The sequence below is a fragment of the Aulonocara stuartgranti genome (assembly GCF_965226115.1).
Source record: "Aulonocara stuartgranti genome assembly, chromosome: 20".
In the NCBI taxonomy this organism is placed as follows: Eukaryota; Metazoa; Chordata; class Actinopteri; order Cichliformes; family Cichlidae; genus Aulonocara; species Aulonocara stuartgranti.
The window spans coordinates 26,370,391-26,382,339 of NC_138956.1; the positions used below are offsets into that span (position 1 = coordinate 26,370,391).

Sequence of the window (11,949 nt, forward strand, 5' to 3'; positions counted from 1 at the left end):
CCGTGTTAAGGACAGAATGAATGGGGCCATGTATCGTGAGATTTTGAGCCAAAACCTCCTTCCATCAGTGAGAACTTTGAAGATGAAACGAGGCTGGGTCTTCCAACATGACAATGATCCAAAACACACCGCCCGGGCAACAAAGGAGTGGCTCCGTAAGAAGCATTTGAAAGTCCTGGAGTGGCCTAGCCAGTCTCCAGACCTCAACCCCATAGAAAATCTGTGGCGGGAGTTGAAAGTCCGTGTTGCTCGGCGACAGCCCCAAAACATCACTGCTCTCGAGAAGATCTGCATGGAGGAATGGGCCAAAATACCAGCTACTGTGTGTGCAAACCTGGTAAAGACCTATAGTAAACGTTTGACCTCTGTTATTGCCAACAAAGGTTATGTTACAAAGTATTGAGTTGTATTTTTGTTATTGACCAAATACTTATTTTCCACCCTGATTTACGAATAAATTCTTTACAAATCCTACCATGTGGATTCATGGATTTTTTTTTTCACATTCTGTCTCTCACAGTTGAAGTGTACCTCTGGTGCAAATTACTGACCTCTGTCATCATTTTAGCTGGAGGAACTTGCACAATCGGTGGCTGACTAAATACTTTTTTGCCCCACTGTATGTTTCCTTGCACAAAAGGTTAAGCTTGGCCAAAACTCGACATAAAAGAAGCAAGAGATTCTGCTGTTTGACTTCTACCCATTAATGAGTTGGACTACAGCAGCTACTAAAAAACAAAACTACAGTAGGGTGCTCACTGGGTTGAGCAGGTAAAATATGTGCTGCAGAGGCCAAGATTTGATTCTACCCCGAGCCATTTGCTGCGTATCTTCACCCCGCTTAAACTTTCTCGTCCACTCTCAAACCACCCTGTCACAATAAAGCCCAAACGAAATAAAATTACAAAATTGATGACTCAAGTTGTTTAAAAGGCATAATTTTCATTTATTGTACTCTTCTCCCCTGGGCTTGTTTTTATATCCCCTCATCTCGTCTCCTCTAGTTTCTCTTATTTTGGCAAATCTCAGTTCTGTTTTCAAAAGCACCAAATGGCTTTGTGGCCAGAGCGATGATGACAATATAAGGCTACGGACTGGCTCAGAACTCACATTTAACACTTACTCTGATCTCTCTCTCTCTCTTCCTCTCCATGCCAGCGAGCCACTCGCTGTGTGTGTGTGTGTGGTTGTCCAGACCCTCTCATAGGTCTTAACACAAAACCTGTCACAGCAAAAAAGCAACCTGTCACGACTCAGCTAGACACGACTGTACATGACTGCACCACAAAGAACACAAGCAGGCTGTTCCCGAGCTGTTAAAACAGTCACTGCAGCCACCAGCTCCAAAGGTCTCAGGCAAGAACACACACTAGGACACAAGCACACACATATACACACATAAAGCAAGTGAACAGTGAGGAGGAAATGAGACAAAGGGTTACCAGGAGAGGAGGAAGACAACGTAAAAAAAAAAAAGAAAAGAAAAAAAAATCACGTTGTATAGTAGGCCTCAAGGACTACATGTCTGAAATGTCTGACAGCTGAAAGCTAATTGTTGTTTGTTGGAGTGTGTGGTTTTTCGATGTACAGCTGAATGACTGAATGATGGTGACTCACTGCTGGTGGCCAGTCGCTATCTGGTGCCGAGGCGGGCGTCCAGAAAGTGTGTCTGTGTGTGTTAGGGTAACTTGGTGAGACTGTCGCTCTGTCAGACAGCAAACAGAGGCATCTTTCTCAAATCCACACTGGGCCACAGCTTACAATGAGCTCACGCAAAGAGGGGAGCAAAAAAAAAAAAAAACCCACGACAGCTTAAGTGTGTACTCACAGGTTCAACAGGCATACCCTGCATCACCCTGAGCAAATATTACGAGACTTTACTCCCTGCTAATCTTATTCACAAACACTCTGGAGCGCACATAAAACTAAACATTAAAAAAAAACAAAACACATCATTGTACTGTATTAGCTTAGCACTCCACATACAATATTCACTCGTGACTAACACTCCCAAAACTAACTGTACTACTGAGCAGCTCTGGGATTTACATATAGTGAGCGAAGCGTTTATAAAAACACATTTGTATATAATAGCCCGGGGCTGTGTTGTCACTCATCAAGCTGATCAAAAAGCAGCTGCTATACAACACTGATGAATCTTGGAGTGCTTTTGCAAATCTGTCCTTCAACGGCAGAAAAAAAAAGGAGGTGAGATAAAGGGAGAGAAATCAAGGGGAGAGGAGAAGAGTATCTAAATATAGAGAGACTCGCATTTTGGAGTCAGAAAAGAGACAGTGAAGGGTAAGAAAGAGGCAGGGAGACAGGAGATGTAAGAGAACGGAAAGAGAGGAGGAGAGACAGGGAACTAATACAAAAGCAACAGAAATGGAAGGAGGTGGAAAAAAGTAGCCTTCAAGCTGCAAAAGAAGAAGGAGGGAGTATGGAAAACCGTCAGTATAGACTCATTAGGTTTCTCATCTACTGCACTGCTTAGTGGACTTCTGGAGAACTAAACACTTAGTGTTAAGTCCACAAGACTTAAGAGTTTAGTACATGACACAGGGTATCACCACAGGCATTAGTCAATGCATAGCATCGATATGGAGGCTCTACCTCTTCAACAAAAAGGCTGCAGCTCCTCTTCTGACTAAATTCTTAGAGTAATCAGCAAAGATACAAAATCAATTACACTCGTTGTCTTCCTTGTTTCGCTGCTGTGCTGTGCATGGAGTAACTGCTCCATTTTAATGGCATACCTCCGAAAGCTTCTGGCAAAAAAAAGAAGTGGATTTAAGGTAAAGTTTCAAGTAAAGTTTCTTTTGTTGGAATGTAATTGTTTTTTTTTGTTGTTGTTGTTGTTGTTTTTTATAAAAAAGGGACATTTTAAAGGACATTTGCATTGACGGAAGAGTGGCTCAAGGCCATTATGTCCACTGTGACTGACGAAAAGTGAGGCTTGATCAGACAAACGCTTCACTTCAATCCTCACTTCGGTCCTGATACCTCATTTTCTGTCACCCCCTCCCTCCTTATCTGTCTGTCTCTTCACTCAGCCAGCGTTAAGTTGAACGTGACGCTGACTGTCACCTGTTGACTGCTGCCATGGCTTGCAGGCTTTTGGAACTACTGCTTGCCCGCCCACCTCCCCGACCCCCAGACAGCAATGGAAAGAACTGTAAATTCATAAAGAGAAGAAGGCATAAGAAACACAATGAGCGAGGGAAGGACAAAAGGACCACTGTGTAAACTCTCACCATGGTGCTCACCATCGCTAAGGACAACACCCACCACGGAAACCTAATTTTGAAGAAGTCACACATTCCCACATTGTGAGCCAGTGCCAGTATCAGGTGTCTGTCCAAACCACCAACCACCAATCAACTGCCACCCCCTTCATGACACACCAGCACACACACCAAAACAACCAGGAGGGGGGAGGTGAGATACAAGACAGGAGGGAGGGAGGGATGCGGGGGTGAAAAAGATAGAGTAAAAAAGATGAGGGCACGGGGATAGAGCCAGCTACAGACAAAGGCAGACAGAATGGCAATGAGTGAAAAGAGGAAGAGTGAGGAAAAAAAATAGAGAGAGGTGAAAAGCTCAATGCCATCTCACTGTGCTAGAAGAGAACAAAAAGACAGCAACAATGACGCTTACATATGCATGTTTCAGTTAGTGTGTGTGCCCGTACATGTTTGAAAATGCGGTGTTGGAAAGAGTGGTGACAGGGCCGTTGGGGAAATTTGCCCCTTGCCACCGAAAAAGGGATGTGAACCTACTCACTTCTGTTCCCATGTGGATTGGCTTCACCTCTTTTGTTCATAAAGGGAACTACACTGACACCGAAGAGCCCATAAAATGTACGGCCACTATGACAAAGGTCCACTTGTTTCGTTGATTTATGAATTTCACATGTAAACACACAAAGGATGTGGTTTTGGAACAACAAAAAAAAGCTTTGTTAAAACCTTTCTGAAGTGAAATAACTTCCTCCAGTCCTAACAGAAAACTTACTGCAAGTTGAACGGCTTATCTTCACAGGTAATACCGCATCTGAGCTAAGTCTGTTGGTGTATTTGGCAGAAAACTGGACCCTGCAACTTTTCATATTAACAGAATGTATAAATATGCGCTAGGGTCAAGGGGAAGGATAAAAATGAGAAAGGGAACAGAGAAAGGGTAAAAATGAGAAAAGGAGTAGAGGGAGGGTAAAAATGAGAAATGGAGTAGGGGAGGCCACATGAGGCACCTGGCCCACTTACAGCAGAGGAGGGGGTGGTGGAGGAGAGACGGAGGAGGAGAGGTGGAAGATTAAGGAGTGGGAGGGGAAAAAAAGAAAAGGAGAATTTGGAGAAGGAGGAGGAAGTGGAGGGAGAGGATGAGGAAGAAGAGGCCTGGAGAGAAAAAAGTCAGGTTGATACAGCTGGGACGGAGCAAGGGGAGGTGGGCGCGGGGACGACGGGGGGCTAGGGCAAAGTGAAGGAACGCAGAAAGGTTAGGAGAGAAGAGGATGTGAGATGAGAAGGCAAGAAGAAAAAAATAGGAGATGAAATAATGGGAAGGGGGAGAAGGGCACAGGGGGAAGTGAGAGCGGGAGAGAAAGAGAGAAGAGGTGGAGGCTGGAGACGACGAGGTGGCCTTGTGATGTTGAGAAAGGAGGTGGTGTGCGCAACGAATCTGTGTGCGTGTCTCTCTTTGTGTGTGTGTGTGTGTGGGTGTCTGAAATTATGACGAAAAAACTAACACCTCACCCAAAGTATGAATAACCGACCACAACAGGCCAACGTAGGTTCAATCTCTTCTCCCAGCACATTCGAGCAGCCTGCCTATACCACTAATATCCCACTAATACCACCCACAGTCCTCGCTCCACCTCACATCAATGAATATTTCATGTCCTGATGGCACTTTTAAAGCAAAAACTAATTAGCAAATCCAAGTTGATCTGGCATTAGTCATATCAGGCCAATTAAAAGCCCAGTCCTACTGTACATGTTAATGGCAGCGAAGTGGAATAATTGTATGTTGAGCAGGGGAGAGAATGTTAAACAGGCCTTGTTAGCAGCACTTTAGCACTCTAGCCTGAGTCCATGGCTGGATTACAAAACTCTACAAAGCTGAATAATGTTCGTCAGAAACACGCACACACATACGGAGGCACACACACATCTTTGAAAGCGTCAAACGAAAACTCTATCCATTAATTAGAGTGTCGCCATCAATTCCATGGGGTCAGGTCTGATACTTATAGCTAAAGAAGAGAAATAGTTCCAGGGAAAATGATGGCTCTATGCTACAGTACTAATATTAAACTGAGATCCAAATATTGGCAGAAGCTTACAGGTCAGATGTTATTCAGTATTAGTGGGAGAAAACCATTCTCTGCTCCACACACTGTTTCTGCGGTCAGAGCCAGTCAACATAAGGTTGTAGAGACAGTTTTTGTGTGCTATTTGAGTACAGAAAGGTGCTGGTTTGTATTTGAGTCCTGCCAACCTTCCTTTCTGCGTGTGTGTGTTTTTTTATGCAGGAGTTTAGATTGAGACAGACAGCACTGACACACACAGACTAAACTGTGCTGCACAAAAAAAAAGCGACAGAATAACAAGGGCTAGAGCGCTTTTGGAATGAATGTCTGTTTCATCACCACCACCACCCCTCCTCCAAGACAGTCACCCCCCTCTCCATTCTCTCTCCTTCACGTTCCCTCTTTTCCTTCCTCGCTCTGCCTCCCCTGTCTCGTTCTCTCACCTGAGCTTTGATATGGAAATCTCTCACCAGCCAGAGCCCGAGGCTAGTTGACTGTTTCTAAAGATGTATTTGCTCAAAGCCGCTCAATTTCTCATCAAATGCTCACACTATGTGTATAAAAGACAAACTCTTTCACTGGGAAAATAACAACTAACAACCATGTACTTATATGAAGCTTTCAACAGTCTGCAAACTCCAGACCTCAACAAAGAGGTTTTTCTAAGCCCAAAAACCTTCAAGTTTCTAATGGCTTATATAAATTTGACTAAGGAGATGGTGACCTTTCTGCAAAGTGGAGAGACGAGGACGCCAACTATCTTGTTGATAAAATAATTCAACTGAGCGAGCGCGCTCGTGCAGACTGTATTTTCTCACTGGTTTACCAGTTCATCCACGCCAGGTAATGATTATGCATTAAGGACGGCCTACCCAGCATATATACATATGACACTGAGCCAAAAACAGTGACAATTGGAAATATTCAAGGACGAGTAAAACAATTTGCAAAAGAGGCAGAAATCATTTAATCATCTAGAAAGAGGTAAGAAAGTCTGGGTAAGATAAAATATGTTTTTTGTCAACAAAAGCAAATCATGCGAACAACAACGCTAATCAGTCCCATGTCAGCTCATTACTAGAGAGTGGTGAAACAGTATCACAGGTTCATAACGCAGACGTTGTTCTTGTGTGTCATTCTTTTGCAAATTACTGTGATCAGTCCTTTTTTTTAAATAACTTGGATGCAAAAAGACAGATTAACTCTAAAAAGCTGATTTTTTTCATACTTCCCACAGAGATATAAAAGTTTGAGTCAGAATATCCTAAAACATGGGGTAATCTGTAGCTTAACACCAAAGGCGTTAATGGAAAAAAACATGAAGGGCACAGTTGCTAACTGCCTGAGACGGAGAAATATGTAGTGTAAATAAGCAAGCTTAAAGGGATAAGAAAACAGATATAATTTCTGTTTTGTCTCTTGTTTGTTTATTACCAACAGACAGAATGCTAACTGGAAGATAATATGTGTTTGTTATCTAACCGGCCTGCATTACCTGACGTGCAAAACTGCCATCTTCACTTCACTTGTTGCAATTTTGTTTTGACAGCTTCCGAGCAAGTGAAAACGCACAGAATATTAAAGCAACAATTAGAAGTGCGGTGACGAAATAATGGAGAGGATCTGATCGGTTTTCACAAGCTGGCCCGAATGTACGCATTGATGCAATTCATAACTGCTGTTAGATAATGTTGCCAATTCCAGAAAATTGCTCATGAAGCTGATAAGCATTGTGTGATGATGGCTCCCTGGAAAAAAAGCCGTTCTGCTCCACATTCCTAAATAAAAGAAAAACACACCCTGGTGAGAGCACGCAAAGTGAAATCCGTCATCTGTTTTCTCAGGAATGTGTGATCCAAAAAGGTGTTTTGCAATATCAACAGCTCCCAAGCAAAAATTTTCAAAATTCCCTTGCATTTATTTTTAGCAGCAATCAAATTAAAATTTTCCTTCAGGACTTCAATCTTTCTTCTGAAGTGTAAAAGACAAAAAAAAAGATTAAAAACTGGAAACGACCTTTTAATTTAAAATTCAGGGACAAAGTAACGAAAGAAAGGAACTTAACAGATTGTTATTTTCATTGACGTCCTGTGAGCGCAAACAACGCTATGAAATATTAAGATATATGTGAGAGGTAGGGAGTAATTCTGCACATGTGTGCGGGTCTGGGGTGGGGATGGATTAAACTCACCTGTTCTCTCTGCTGGGGGCAGATAGAGTATGTCAAATGAGTAGAAAGGGAAGCCAGCTGTTACACACAAATACATGGACGCACACACATCCCCCACAGCATCCGTGTAACCCTATGGGGATTAGGAACACCTGTATTCATCCCTGCACAATGAGCTATAGAACCAGTTAAGCTAAAGGGCCTCGGGAGCTATTACGAAATGGGGGGATGGAACTGGTAGAGATATGGGTAGGGGCAGGTGGGGGGTTAATATGTGCCAAACTGTCTAAAAATGAAATAGATGTGAGAATTATAATATCCACGATGTAACAGGTAGGAAACAGAGTTGTCACAAAACTCCAGAGAGATGTGTTGTGTCATGTAAGACATGTACATGCCAGAGTAAGTGGTTCATTTTGCAGTGAATTAACCAAACAGGTGTTCCCATTAACAAGTAAGCTCTGAGGGGCAATCGGGTTGAGAAAACTGGCAGGGAGAGATAGAGACAGGGAGATGAATCAAGTACAAGGTTGTTAACAGGGATATATGTGTCTTTGTGGAGCACTGATCCTTCTATCTTTTGGGAAAATGTATTGTAAATTAGATAAACTTACTGTTTAGAGTATTGCCACACTGTTTATATGAACACACGCTTGATGTTGTGAGGGTGTAGTACACTACATCCCCAGGGTCTGCGTAGCTGAAGTCGACCAACTCGCTACCACACAGTTCAGCCCACAACCTGAGCACCACCTACACAGCTACAGGCTTGCATTCATACACACACACACACACACACAATGAAGAGGCCATAGTTTTGAGCTTCATACCTGACCACCACCCAAACCAAGAGCCCTCCTTCTCATTTTCTCACCCTCTATTCACACACAGCCACACCCTCACCGTTTCCCACAGATGTCCAAAATCTGCTGCGGCGTGTGGATATTATTCAGTGCAACAACCTCTGCCAGCCTCCAGCAAACACGATGGGAAACTTTGGTTTCAACCGAGAAAAAGACAGAAAAGTCATGCTGATGCACTTAATCTTGTTTAATCAACTTCAAAAGGTCCATTCATGAGAGAATGCACAAGTGTAAAGTGCTTCAAATCCTGCTTTGCAGTCCCACAAGAACACGCGCAGCTAATATTTTTTCCATCTTTCGGCCGATCTCGCCTACACTCCTCCTCCACTCATCCTTGTAACTGTTGTCTTGGTCTGTATTATATTCTCCCCGTGGAACACACAGATGGAGGTGCAGACACACACACACACACACACACACACACACACACACACACACACACACACACACACACACACAGAAACACTGACATTCACTGTTCTCAATAATGATACTACACAACCCCACTTTAGGGAAGCAGCCCCACTGGGATGTCATGTCAGGACCCACAGACAGGATTGTGGAAGAAGCTAAGGTGACAGTATGGATGGCATATTGAAATGTGTTTGAATGCCAGAACAGCTGAGGATTGTAGGCATTAAAAGAAGATAATTAGGCTTTCAACTCCTCATGAGGACTTTGCAAAATGTGCATGGCATGCATGCAAACACACAAACACACACACAGACAAGCCTACAGTAATTGAATTACTGAATAAAAGACTTTGGAGGATTTATCATATTAAGCGCCAACTCTTAACTGAGTAGTAGGAAGGACAAAGTAACCAGACAAATCCAGAGAGAGGCCTAAGACAATTTGGAAAAATGGCTTGATGGTCTCTTAATCCCAGAGATCCAGTTAGATGATGTCAAACAGAGGAAAAGACCTAGATCTAACTGGCATTACAAAGCTATAAGCCAAAAGGGCACGATTTAAATCTGCAGTGTTTTTGTTTGATTTGTGTTAGCACAAAAAAGCCCAAGTATGTCTTCTCAGCCTTCTCTCGCTGACTTTTGTAACTTGTAACTTTGCTTCTGCCTATTCTGAAAAACAGGCTTTAACTGATGTAGGTTATACATAACAAGATGAAACAATTAAAATAATCTCATGAGGAATAAATCCCAGCGTCAGTCTAAGTTTGTCCTATGTTATATTAAAGTTTGAAATCCCCTGTGATAATGGACAGTGATTAGAGCAATGCACAGATCTCTTTGCTGAGCGCTCACCTGGCTGTGCAGGGGATGCACAACAGCTAGGGGCCCACCGCCGTTTTCTTTACAGAGCGTGAATGAAGTGGGGTTGTTCCCCTCTCACATGGTAAGCATGGTAGAAAATGGAGGAAGACGGAACTGACCGGTTTGAGAGGGCAGACACAGACAGCAGACATACACTGTACCCACAGCGCTGGAGACAGACCGAGCGGGAGAGACGCTTCAGCTTTAATAAACAGAAAACACTTGACGCCACTCTCTTTTCAACTCTCAACGCGGATCAGATGATGATCAGCTGTACCTCAACAATTACAAAAAAGAAAAGAAGAAGAAAAAAAATACCCAAGAGCACCATCTGCAAACAAAATCCCCCCTCTGTCTTGTCTGGTACTCTAGGGTTGGGTGTTGACGCAGCAGAAATTTCCAGCTGGAGAAATCCCCCAAACGGAGGTTAATCGAGGGGAGAAGGAGGAGGGTTTAAGCCCTTGTCTTCCAGACTCAGAGCGCTTTCATTTTGAATCCCCTCCAGACGGCTGTACGGAGCATCACTCGTATTTTCTGGTACGGCGTGTGCGCTTCACAATCCTCCCACACCCCAATCAGTGTGGCGATATCGTGTCATGCTTTTCAAAACTTTGTAAAAAATTTCAGCAGGATCCGGTGGTTTCGTCAAACTCGAGGAGCTGACACGAACCCCAAGAGAAAAATTACGTATGTGTCGGCAAGTGTCACATACACCTGCCTAACCTAAAAGATGGGCTTTTCCGAAAAGTCAAAAGGACACGTTTGACTAAGTGGTGCATGGTTTTTATTCAAAACCAGTCGTAAATTACGCAAACTGGAAACTGCATTTTCTTCCTGCGCGCTAACAATGAAAAAAGTATATTTTACTACCCATTTATACTAGTAATATTCATTTGGATTTGAAGCAGTTTGGTAGTATATTCAAACACATGTGGAAAAACACAGCAAAGTGGACAGGAATAGATTTTTTTGGTCTATCTGTTTAATAATTCGCCGCCTAATGTGTGGAATATGGCTTTAATATGCGTATCCATTCAACAAATTACAGCTTCTCCAAATATCAACAAGCGCAATAGACAGCTGGCTGTCACGTATGGAACAGGTAGGCGTACTTTCAGACTGTTGCCTGCTCACTCGGTCGGGTATATCGCTGTCAAAATGCACTCTGCGTGGCTAACATGATGCCGACGGACTAGACTAAAAAGCACTGAGAGAGAGAAAAAAACAGAAAGAAATAAAAAACAGACAGACAGGCCTTCATACAGTAGCTTTTCCGATGGCCAACTACTATAGCGCCACGATTTGTGAAGAGTTGCATTGTGTCATGTCTCCAACCTGTGCGCCCACCAACTATCAGCTGTAGACGCGATGGCTCCGTGAGGCAGAAAACTAATTGTTGGTAAGATAGAGCCTGAAGCCATGGAAATATTGCGATATCCGCCGCGTCTCAATGAAATCTTAAACCTGTTACCAAAGGGAGAGAGGCTGAACGCTGTATTTTTTTTAAAGGGCTACTAGTAATATAAGGAAGTCAGACATACCTGTTACCCCATGGGGTCTGGGGTGGACGTGGTGTCGGTCCTTCGGAGTCCAATCTGGTGTGACAGCCTAAGAGAAGAAAGGAGGGGATGTCCAAAGCACTAGGTACTCTCCTTCCTCTCCTCTGTATGCTCTCTGTAAGTCTTATTCCCCGTTTTCTCCAACTCCCCGCTCCTCTTCCTCCACCAGCCCCTTTTTCTTTCTCTCTTTCCCTCCCCTGCTTTTCCGTGTCTTGGTATCAGGAGCCTCCCCCTCCTCCTCCTCTTCTGTGCATGTCTATCTCTCTCCCTCTCTCTCGCTCTCTCTCCCCTTCTCTCAGTTCTAACCCTACACACACACTCTCTCTCTCTCTCTCTCTCCGTGTCCCCGTATCTCCTCTCGCTGTCTCTCTGGACAGTCAGGAAATGAGACAGCGTGAATGCACTGTGTGTAGCCTATATCCATTTAATGTGAAATGATTCCGAAACGGATTCCGAAATGATGATAATAATAATAGTAGTAATAATAGTAATAATAATATGCGTTATGATGTAAGCAGTGGGGCTGTGATGAGCCCCCGTGGGTCTTCTAGCTTGTGCGTCTGTTGCCATAGGGCTCAGTAGTGACCGGGGGATTATTGTAACTTACCCCCTCTTGTGGCAACAACAAGAAAACACCGATCAGTCAAAAACAAAACAAAACAAAAACAAGAGTGGCTTTTGCAGTTTGACACAGTTTGACTGGAAAACACCTATGACAGACATGTGATGCTCAGGCCTGCAAGTGTCTCTTTTTTGGCAAAAAGTCAGGGGTAAT

At 43.5% G+C, this 11,949-nt stretch overlaps 1 protein-coding gene across 4 annotated transcripts in view; it reads right to left on the reverse strand.

Moving 5' to 3' along the window:
* The window catches only part of zbtb46 (zinc finger and BTB domain containing 46), a 63,386-nt gene extending 51,688 nt beyond the window's left edge, over nt 1-11,698 (reverse strand). Inside the window, exon 1 of one of the 4 annotated variants that reach the window (XM_082518888.1) lies at nt 11,157-11,691. The gene's annotated coding sequence lies outside the window, so the exon portion shown is untranslated. Of the gene's footprint in view, nt 1-9,606; nt 9,693-11,156 lie in introns of those variants that run through there. The other 3 variants (XM_082518886.1, XM_082518885.1, XM_082518887.1) reach the window with 3 other exon arrangements.
* Nucleotides 11,699-11,949: the final 251 nt, after the last annotated feature.